This window comes from Scophthalmus maximus, chromosome 19, assembly GCF_022379125.1.
Source record: "Scophthalmus maximus strain ysfricsl-2021 chromosome 19, ASM2237912v1, whole genome shotgun sequence".
NCBI lineage: Eukaryota > Metazoa > Chordata > Actinopteri > Pleuronectiformes > Scophthalmidae > Scophthalmus > Scophthalmus maximus.
The window spans coordinates 20,133,192-20,143,255 of record NC_061533.1 but is presented as its reverse complement, the minus strand read 5'-3'; positions in this window follow the sequence as shown (position 1 = coordinate 20,143,255).

Genomic DNA, 10,064 nt, shown 5'->3' with positions numbered 1-10,064 from the left:
CAGTTAATGGGTGTTTTTCAGATTAAGATTTTACATTATATATCACAACTGCTTATTTCACAAAAGGTATAGATAAGAGAAAATTCAAAAGAAAAAGGAATTAGAATTCATGGGATTTGCTTCTTATCCCATTACAGTTATCATCTCATGAACCCTCAGACTTATTGTGATCCTTCAGACCTATGGAACTATCGGACTACACTAAACATGTGCACCACTTATATTTACACACTGATGCATGATGTATTGATAATTTAATATCATATGTAACAGGGGGCCACATTTACTTCTTCTACTACTTCATATTTTTGCAATGTCATATTGGTACTTGATTTCCACCAACAAGGAACTTGTTCTTGAACTAGTTTCATCAGGGTTATTTAAACTTTGGTGCCCTCTAGCGAACCAGCCTGCATTTTGAGCAGAATAATAATAATCATGGACGTGTGATCAAAAGCGAACAAAACTTAAGGATGGTACAACGTAAGTAAACACAGTAGCAAGATGGCGGGCGCATCGATTACCTGCGAGCATTTATTCTATGATTACAGATATTTTTTCACCTTCCAAAAACAAACAGTGGCCCAACTTCTCACAATAAGATGTAGAAGACTGCTACATGGAAGACAAATGTTTTTTATTTTGGTGCCAGCTCCAAACCAACTTTTCAGGTCACAAACTGATTGTTTTGTTTCCGAACGGTTAAAAGTTAAAAGTAGGTGTGCGAATCAGAACAGAGCTTGTTCCCTGTTGGTGGAAAAGGTTATGAATGACTGAGAGAGGCTCAGTTGGCCTCAGGTCAGTGCTGAAAGCCAGAAAGGAGTTTGACTAAACTGTGAGGTGAGGCTGAGAATTACAGCATGGCAAAGTCTGGCTTTATGTCATCAAATCATTATGGGAGTTGATGGTTAAAAGACTGCTCTGTTGTCTGAAAAAAAGGAGGAAAAGAAATTCAGGGGAGCATATTTCACAACATAATACACAAGCAATTTCAGTTAAAGATTAAGGGCAAAGCGGCTTGGTAGCATGTTACAGCATCTTCCAATGTAAAAAAAATCTGACTGTCAGTGTCATACATAATAACGTCAAGCAGTGGTGTACTGGCCATCGGGCACACCGGGACAAATCCTGCATGTGTGACTGCAAAAAAAGCCGGGCTTTACATGATGCAGTCAGGTGAGTCATTGATTAGCCAATGAGGAACAGGGGTGTGCAGGAGAATGGGCCACGCCCAGCAAAAATGACATCAAATAGGGGGCAGACATGAAACAGCAGGAAGGGGAGACAACACTGGAGCTCTCAAGACCCTAACAACTTTAGTCTACTGCTGTCCCATTTAACAGGAATATAAAAACAACAAGTATATTAATTGATTTGAAAAAGTCATGTTACAAAACTAGTTGGTGACAAAGTAGTAGTGTTCCTCTATTACAGGTTACTCCCAACACTGGTTGATCTAAAACCAACAAAATAAACAACAATACAGTAAAGACAAATCATATGCTGCCTTCAAATGGGGTTATTTCACCATGTTCACAGGAGTCCATAACACCCCCCTCTTGTAGTATTCACGACTTCGGACCTCAAAATGTTCTCTCCAACTTCACTGGTTGTGATGTGTTTGGTGTTATAAAAAATGGTTCATTTTTCATTGGATGGTAAGTTGATATGTTGTAAATTTGGTCAATTAGAGTTTTTCTTCAGAATCTATATTTTGAGGAAAATGTTGATATTCCCAACAGTCTCATCTTTTCCCTCGTTTATGCCTTGGCTTTTCCTGCATTGTACAGTATGCCTGCTAGCTTGCTAGATTTTTAGCATCTGTGGCTTGTAGGCTGAAATCCTTCTGTATGTCTACATGATAAAAACAGGTTGTCAGACAAACCAGTGTTGACTTTAAGATAGAGGAGCCTGGGTTCACAACCACGAAAAATGACACTGCTCTGGGTCCTGGAAACCATAGGTTCACTGTCATGTGTTGAAAGGTAATTTGATTGGTTGCTAGTGGAGTTTCCTGTGCCAGTGAAATGCTTCTTAAAGGAGGAAGAGAATACAATACTATATATACTATAAAGCCCCTTTCACACTGGTCAAAAAACCCGTTTAAACCTGCTAACACACGGCGTTTTTTGCAGTGTGAAAGCGTTTAATCGGCATTCAGCCCCGGGTCAAATGACTGCAATAGACCCAGGTAATAATCAGCTTCACCTCCGATCGGCATTGATGTGAACGTCACACCCGGGTGTACGCGCTAATTTGCGCGATGACGGAGGCAATGAAGGCTCGACTCCTCCGTCGGTAACTGCTGTTACCTCTCGAGCTCGCAGCCTCCGAACTGTAGTAAAGCGATCCCCTGTATGTAGCTAGCTCGCGTAGCCTAGCTTTGGCTCGTTGGTGGTAACAACCAACACAATCCAGATCATCGATGAGGTTTAGAACGGGGCACTTTATTTCAACCCTTCGGCGACACACACGGCCACATCAAGCGGTCTCTCATTACACAGTGGCCATAAACTGTCGGTAACATGGATGATGTGCGGAGCCCATTCTCCTTGTGGCTGCAGCTACGTACACAAACACAGCGTGCAACGCCAACCTTCTTCTCTCATACACACACTTCAAACCCCATATGCCACCTGCTTAAAGGACCAGGCTTGGCTCGTAACACTGCGCTGAGCTTGTAAACTTTGAAAGAGTGACAGTGACAAGTACAAGATATAAGGTAACGTTGACCACCGGCTCACTGGCTACCATGCTTTCTGTTGTTTACTACACGGTTCTTCTTCTTTGTTTCACGGCGCGCACCGCTCTCTACCGCCATATATGGCCGCCAACTGTCACTACACGATTATCAGACCCTGGTCTCCTCACAGTGTGAAAGTGGCCAATTGCCGATTAAACGCAGGTCGACCCGCGTTTAAAAAACCCGGGTCTACACTGTAATTTTGGTGTGAAAGAGGTATAATATAATAATATATTATTATTTTTATTATAATATTGTTTAATTGTCTCTTTTTATGATTTTCATGATTGTATATCAACACAGAACATGCTGACAAGGCACAGCAGCGTTCCTAATCATTACTGTTCATTACTAAATAAACACAACCAGGTGTGGACCTCAAAATTAATTGATTCCTGCTCTGATGCAAGATGGGCATTATGAGCATTTTAGGGCCCCTGACACACTATAAAAATGAACTAAGTACTTCTTTGAACTAATGAAAGCATTTTGTTCCAGGGTATTGGTAATCACAATTCAAATATAAACAATAGATGTGAACTTTACAACAAAGTTTAAAAAAAACACAATTAAATTACATAATACAAAATACACCTTGATTCTAGTTTGTTGGCCATCTGCGATAATACTATACAATGTGTGTATTGTACTCATACACTCATTTACATCTAATGGAAACAAAGTTGTTAAGTTATACTGGCTTCGTCAAAGATTGATGGGGTAAGATACTAGCCATAAGGACCCCCAAAGACTCTTGTGACCTCTGCAGTGCAACTCATCCAGTGTCCATCACACCCCAGCAGAGAGAAAGAGATAAACAAGGCTGTGCTTTGTATCCACGTTTGAGATCTTTACTGTTTTTACTGCTTTTGTCTTTTGTCTCTTTAAGGTCATACAGCACAATGTAACACAGGTGTTTTTTTATCCATGTATGATACCTGAGTAGACTTCTTCTAATTCACAAACTGAGTTTGATTGACATTTACCTCACTTACCTGTTTGGTTTATTGCCCTCAGACTTGCCCTTTACACAGTGGTGGAAGATATTCAAATGCCTCTAGTTTAAGTTTTCTGTAATTTGTATGTCTCCAAGGTTCCCTTGACACATCTGCAAATTATTCATATTGTAGATTGAATTTGATTAATTTCCTTACAATAGACACCTACAGCATTTAGTTAAGGTAAAGGAGGATCAAAACTGACCTTATCAATAATAAGTTGGCGAATTGAAAGTAGTAAGTTGCAATGGCAAATAAAAGACATTATTTAATCCATTTTGGGTGTAATTACAAACTTGAACTTATTTGTTGGTTATAAATTTCATTCACTCGTTATTCTGAACAGAAAGGTGGTTGTTTTAAATACTAAGATATTGAAATAGCAAAGAAAATGTTACTTCAAGTACAAAACAAAAACACTTTTCCCAACCTTACTGTTACCAAAGCTGTATTGTTGCTTTAGCCTAACCACTGCTGTGTTGCATACTCCAATCCCCACTATCTGAGTATTGCACTAGCAAGCCCCTGTAAATGGTATGACATACAAAAACGGAACATCAATCAAGTTCCCCTTAAAATGAGTTTGGCAAGACAAATTAGGAGTATATAAATGTCATTTTTAGGAGATGGATTACTGCAGTTAAGGGCATGGGAGACCTATGCTTCACTGTTCCTTTTTTGGGCTTTGATGGAGCTTAGGGTTTTGTTATCTGTCTGTTTTAATTACAAGTGTTCTGTATAATGAGACAGATCCAATGAGAAGCCTGTATGGTTTTGATGGCCCTATAAAACAAAAAGTGTACACCAGCAAATATGACAGGGAATGTTAGTTGATTGTTGTGCCGGTGGGAAAGAGGATTTGGAGCTCTGATCTTTACATCACTATTACAATGACATCTGTATATCATATGTAGAATCTAGATTATAAACATAATACACAGATTTAATGCTTATAAATGGGCTCTAAAGTTCGCCTCTTTCCTACACAGACGTTGTTAGAAAGGAAACTGTTAGGGCCTCTATCATGTCAAAGTCAGCTAATATCTGGTATTTAACACCCTGCCAAAGTGAGTTCCTTATCTACTCAGTCTATACCTTGGTGTCCTTTTTTTTTGTATTTCTGTTCCCCAATGAATAACAGCAAACATTTCCAACTAGATTACCTTTGTTTCTGTGAAAACAGGACAAGACAAAAAACAAACACCTAAATGGATTTAAGATCCAGAGTTCTCTCCCTCAATATATCCCAAACTAAACTAAATGTAGTATTTTGGGTTTCCCTGTACTTGATGTTGCACACTTTTCCGGCTACAAGAATGAACAATATGTTATGTGGGTACTGAGCAGAAGTAAAATAATATGCTCCATTATCCTCTCAAAATATTAAGCAGCTGCAGGCCACATAAAGCTGGTATCTTATGAAATCAACAAGTGTTCTCATTTAACTTACTGTGATAATTGTGATGATGCCATGGGTATATTTTTACGGTAAATAAACAACAAAATTCGACCATCTTATGTACTGTCATGCTGTGTCATGACAGTACATAAAAAACAGCAAAATCAAAATGCAAAACAATTTTTAACAGTAAAAGTTGTGGAACTTAAAGGACTCACCTTTAGCAGTGAGTCCTTTATAAGTTTACCAGGCAGCAGGAATCAGGGATAATATCCACAGGCTAACAGGCCAAACAAGCTCTGAGTCTGTAGGGCCTGACTGGTACTGTACATGAATCATATCTGGTGAGTCCCAAAGCTCCCAAAAGGTCTCTTCAGCAGTCTTCTGTGTAAAGGCTGCAGTTTGGTGCGTAATGGACGCGTCAAGGGCAGTGGTTATGTACTGGACTCTACATAACTGCTGCACTCGACTTGGCTGCAGCCAAGTCAGTGCACTTGGCTGCAGCCAAGTCGAGAGCAGTGTATACAGGTTTGTATGGGTTACTGAACTGTCTCAACAGCCCAGAGGGGCTAACATGTCAGTCCCCACCTGCAAAGCTCAACTTTGTCTCACAGAGCGGAGTCACACTGTCTAAGGTTGTAATGCTTTTATCTATATGGCCGGCACTTTGGTAACATGTAGGAGGGAGAGTTTCCTAGAGACAGTTCATACCAGTGTTAACTCCATTTGCACGCAGAACCAGTAGAAATAAAACCCAGTGGTAATTCTTTACTTTGGGCCAGATTGAACCTTATCATTATTGCCACTTTTCCGTGGTGTGAATACAGTAAGTTTGCTCAAGTAAAGTTTTGAGGTACTAACACTTTACTTGGGTATTTCAATTTTATTTTCTTGAATACTTCTACTCCTCTATATGTTTCAAAGGAAATTTACTTTTTATTCTTCTTATTGAACAACTAAACATTGTAGTGACATTTTACACGTAAAACATTAAATAGATTTATAAAATTTATTTGCTGTAGATTTAACTGCCCAACATATTACTGTACAATTAAAATGAGCCTCTTCCCAACTACCTACAATAAAATTTGCCACATAAAGTACTTAATGTAGTCAATGCATATGGTAATAATAATCCAGTTATAATATAATAACAAAATAATAATACATTTTCTGCAATACAACTACTTCTACATTTGATAGTTAATAATGAATGCATAATAATGCATAATTATTATGCATAATATCCTTTAAACAATAATAGCTTTTCTTAAACATGTTGAATGCAGAATTTTTATTTGTGAAATATAGGCTTTATATATTTTTTTCATCTCTCAATAAATGGAGTAAAGTGAATACCCCAAAAATAATTAGTGCACCAAAAAACATTATAACAAAAAAAATGACATTGTTGAAATATGATCAATATTACTGACATATTATTATTGGCAAACTTGAAACAAAAACATTTAATATTTTGTTAAATGTTTTTGCCTGTGTGATTACAACCAGGTTTTTCAAAGTATGAACATTTGCTACCAGAGGGAGTTTAACTTGTGAAATGATGATCCCAATCATAATAGCAGTAAAGTCGATTGTTTTCTGATTTGTCTTTGGGACAAAGATGAACTCTGAGGTCTCCTTGCTCAAAAACACGTCAGCAGACCCGTATGTCCCGCTTAGCTGAGTCAATTTGTAACAGACAAGTGTTTTAATATGAATTAATGGGCTCATTATGATCTGATAGTCCCACAGCTGATCTTTATTTCAAGTATCTGTACAATACAATCATTCCCCAGGTTGCTCAGTCTGTAAAGTAGGACCTCCAGCTGTGACGGGCCCACTTTTTCAGCTGATTGACGCCGACTGGGTCTAGGTCTTTTTCCCAGAGAGGAGTGTCCTCCTGCTGCTGACTGATCACATGGCCTGCATCAGGGGCTGGGCCAGCACAAACACATGCTGTCTGTCTGAATTCTTTCAGCTGTGACTGGCTGAGAGCAACAATGTGACACATTGGTGCCTGACGTCTAACATTGCTGAGACTTTTTTTCCCTTCTTTTTCCTCTTCTAACTCGACAAAACACTGAGTATGCTCAGCAGGAAAGTGGTAACTTTGAATGAAGAGGAGACAGCGGAACTGTGTGAAAGGCTGCACAGACAATTCTGAGGGGAAGGGTTTAAAAAAACAAACACATTTTGCTGAAATATGGGGACATTTTTTGGTTTGTTTTTCAGTTGTAGGCAGGTGTTTTTGTAACTATGACAAGAAGAACTATCACATAAAATCCAGGGTTAATGGATATGCCTGTATGGCCTAGCCCTCATTTGACTATAGGCTGACCAACTCCAGACTCTAAATCTTCATGATTGGCTGACAGCTTTTGAAAAGTACCTGTTGTGCTGCTGCAGATATTTTCAGCGACGAAACATAGAGACATTTCGCTCAACATGGCTATTTCAAGCATGTTACCATGTGACCTTATCTGAACAGCTTCACTTGCAGAGGCCTGTTTGGTCTTCTGAAGCCTCACCACTGAGATGAAGAAAAATTACATGAATAAATCATTTAAAATCCTCTGCCCTGCTGACCACAAACATTCACATTATCAGTGACAACTGTTTGCATTTTGCAGCATAATGTGTTGAGTGTTAAGACTATTCTGTTTGGCCAATTAGGCTCTCAATATATGTATGCTTAAAATGTAGGAAAACAAATGTATGAAGTCTGGCTGATGGACACGCAAAAAGTTACATGTCTAAAAAGGTGAGCAGTTGCACTGGGCATGTCAACTTGTGCTCTGTGCAATCTGTTGCACATGTTCAGTAAAAATTAACTCACTGTCTATAGCCTGCACTGACAAACAAGTTTGGACCCTGGCCATGCATGACACAGCCTGCGCTCAAAGCAAAATGCAGTCTGTCTACATTTAGATAATTTCTGTGTGTCTTTCAGTACAAAGGTTTTGTTTGAAATATATTCATGCATTTGGAATTATTTAAGAGGAATTTATCAAATATACCAGGAAAAAAACATATTTTAATTTGATGTAAAGCTGCAGCAAAAAAAATAAGGCTGTTGTGATGGAAGTTAAGTATTAATAAGAAAGTGTTATTGTGCAGGAAAATGTCTAAAACCATTTATCTAAGAGTTAATTTAAGGGAAATATAATGCAACAAAACATGCTGAGTTTCTGAGAGGAAACCCTGCACCTTTTCAGAAATCAGGACAAACGGCCTTGTTTTAATGGGACAAAGAGATTGTTTCACTATCAAATAAAGGCAGCTGAAATGATCAAAAACATCAACATTTGGAAATGCAGGTGATGATATGACTGATTGACCTTTTTTATTTTCAATTTTCAAAACTTATCAATCTTTATGTCTTCTGCATGAAGAAATGTAATAATAAAATAAAGTAGAACAGAAACAGCATCTGAGATAAATAACATAAAATAGAAATACTATGCCTTAACAATAACAAACTCTATAACAAATACTATATACAATTCAGGAGAATTCAGCCTGACAATTGTTTGTTTTGTTTTTTAAACTTTGGGATCTGTGTAATAATGTAAAATTACAGTTGTGTATGAATGATGATGAATCTTATTTTACACCATCAACAAATTCAACACATAAAAAATCATATAGTTATTTCAATATCTATTCATGTGACATCCTGTCTGTGAGGCTGCATTAAATGATTTGGCCTATATCATTGGATTTTAAAAAATGCTACGAAACGACAGATTCCATCTAATAAAAAGAAAGGGTTTTATTTTAATCTAGGCCTGTATATCTTGCTGTTGGGCTATCTATCATACTTGTCAGTTCAACTGAAGAAACATCTTGTTTTGTAGTTTGTAAAAACGTACAGCCAGTTTTGTTTCTTTATATTTGTCAGATTCCCCTGGTCTTCAATTTTTTTCTTCTTCTCCATTTCTTGTAGCCCTCTGTGTACTGAACAAACAGCCTTAAAAACAACAAGCCCACAGAGCAGAACTCAGATCTTTTGTGTGGGCAGCATGTCAACATGGTCACTCAACTGTCACAGCCAAATATGGGCAGGCTGTTTCCTGCGGGCCCACATACTTCGGTCGGCACCTCTGCTTTTACGCGCACACATGCGCATGCGTGCAACACTACATACATAGGCAGGGTCAAATGTGAACGCGCATTCCTTACATAGCATCCTAAGCACGTCATGGCAGACAGGTTTTCTTCTGAAAACACGGTGGCCAAGAGAAGAAAGTGAAGTAGAGGACATGGCTGCGGCCTAATGAGGGACAGACTGTGGCACCATGAGCAGTATGTGTCTTCAAAGTGATGTTGCAAGCACCAAAAGTCTTCAAAAGTCAAAGCATCGCAAAGACTTTGCTTCTTCTTTAATGCTTTTACGCCCTATGAGTCAGGGTTCGCCTGCTTGACAATAAAACGCATTGCGCTCCGTTGAGCTATAAGGGGAGGGGGAGGAGAGATGGAGTGGAGGCCTTTCTTTCCTGAGCTCGAATCCAGCAGGCTTTGTTGACATGAATGAGGGAAAAGGCACCGATTCATATGCAGCTCCATGGGCTCCTGTGGCAGCGAAACATGAGTGCCCCAAGCCACAGACTGAACGGCTCCAGTTTGAAGAAGCTGGCGGATGTGATATACTGTCTGGGCTACCCCGCATCCTCAAACGTGAGAGATCACCTCCGTGCACGGTCTCCCTAACCAAATGAGCAGCCGCCGTTCCCAAAATCGGAGGGCAGGGGAAGGGCGGGATGGGTAGTGGTGTGGAGGCGAGACCTTCCCGCCGGACAATGCAATTATTTCAGCTCCATTGGTCAGGAATGCAAGATTTCACAGGCCGCTGCCCTCCTCCAAGCATCGACCGCAGCACTTCCAGTGAGCCCCATCGCCTTTAACCTTTTCCCACCCTGCC